The sequence below is a fragment of the Myiozetetes cayanensis genome, unplaced genomic scaffold (genome assembly GCF_022539395.1).
Source record: "Myiozetetes cayanensis isolate MyiCay16 unplaced genomic scaffold, myiCay2020 scf2-11, whole genome shotgun sequence".
Classification (NCBI taxonomy): Eukaryota; Metazoa; Chordata; class Aves; order Passeriformes; family Tyrannidae; genus Myiozetetes; species Myiozetetes cayanensis.
In genome coordinates, this window is record NW_026087411.1 from 28,121,904 (window position 1) to 28,123,575 (window position 1,672).

At 52.6% G+C, this 1,672-nt stretch overlaps 1 non-coding gene across 1 annotated transcript; it reads right to left on the minus strand.

The window, feature by feature from the left end:
- Positions 1-491: 491 nt before the first annotated feature.
- Positions 492-578, minus strand: TRNASTOP-UCA (transfer RNA opal suppressor (anticodon UCA)). The gene has a single exon. It is a non-coding gene; the product is annotated as a tRNA-Sec (tRNA).
- Positions 579-1,672: the final 1,094 nt, after the last annotated feature.

Sequence of the window (1,672 nt, forward strand, 5' to 3'; positions counted from 1 at the left end):
CTGGAGTTGTTGCAACAGGATATCATGAAATAAATGCCTTCTGCTGGAAGAATATGTTTTTTAGCTTGATGCTAACCTTTATTTTTCGTGGGGCTGGGTGACATTATTAGCACTCGTGCCTACTGCTGAAGTGAAGCATCTTTGTTGCAGCGTGGGTGGGAGATGGGTTATCGTCAATATGGAGCAGAGCTAGAGAATGGCTTCTGTTATTTACTTTTCTGTTCTTGTAGGATGTGTGACACTGCTTAGCAAAGATATGCTAAACAAAAAATCCAATTAAAATCTAGACTTGTCATCCAGGCACCCTTGGGAGATCTCCCTTTGGCTGTGTCCAGCACAGTCCAGTGCTGTGGGAGGATAAGTGGAGAGAGGGTAACCAAAATGTATGGCTGTGGTGTCAGCTCTGGAGGGCGTGGAGGGCGTTGTCTTTTGCCTCGGGGGCTGGCTGAGGCAAAAATGACACTCGTGCTTGGTGTGATGCCCCAGTCCGTCGCCCGAAAGGTGGAATTGAACCACTCTGTCGCTAGACAGCTACAGGTTTGAAGCCTGCACCCCAGACCACTGAGGGTCATCCGGGCACCTTAGCAAGCATCCTAGACACTTTATATAAAACTCAGGCTCTCTTTAGCACCTCAGTAAGGGTGAGAGATACTTTTCCCTCAGTGTGTACCCCCCACCCTTTCCCGGGGGGGTCACACCGCCGTGTAGCGATGGCGCGGCGGTGGCGGGAGGGGAACGGGAGGCGCAGCCCCCGCCGCCATCCCAGGAGCCCCCGGGCGCGGTATGCAAATAGCGGTTCGGTGATTGGCTGTCCCGGCGGGGGGCGGGCCGGGCGGCGCTCCGGGAGAGGTCCCGGGGCGGCGCGTGAGTCACGGCGCTTCCCAGAAGGAGCGGGGCCGTCCCGCGCCCTTCCCGGACCGCCGAGGTCCCTTACAACACCGGACGGGGCAGCTTGTGCAACAACGGGGGCCGCCCTCGGTGTGATGCGAGGAGACCAGAGCACTGGCTTGTTTTGAGCAGTACCTCCTCTTGGGTTTTCTTCTTTTTTTTTTTCCCCTCCAGTGGGTAATGCCAGATAACTCTGGAGGATGTGAATCTCCCATGAGATACTTCGCAGAACAATAATATCCTCTGGGAGGAAATTCCTGCCTGGCCCCCAGCTGAGGATCAACTTATGCCCCGAAGCATGAGGATTGAAAACACTTGTAATTTTATCCTAGCGAGTGTAACTATAGAGGCTATTTTCATAAACCCTTAAAAATTACTCACTTATTTGCCTCAAGAGATTCCTCTGAAGTGGAGCCATTTCTGCAAATGCATGTGGTTTCTAGTGATTTTTAATTAGATAATGTTTTTTGGTGTAAGCAACAAATAAAACTGTAGGCCCATTCTCCCTCTTGTTCGCCCTGGGGAAGCTGAGATTCAAAACTGCTCCTTGGTGGAGCAGCATCATGGTAAAACTGGTACAGAGCAGAACCAGAGCCACAGCCTAAAGCTGGGAGCAGTTTTGTAGATGTCAGCAAAAGAAAGCAAAAGGTATATGGTGGGGCAGCGCCATTCGCACTCGCACCCAGGAACCCTGCTGGGCACAGCTCTGCTTTCAGTGCATGGCCCCAAGTCATGACTTACCCCTTGGAGCTCAACCAGCTCTGGCCTGCTGACTCCCCAGCAC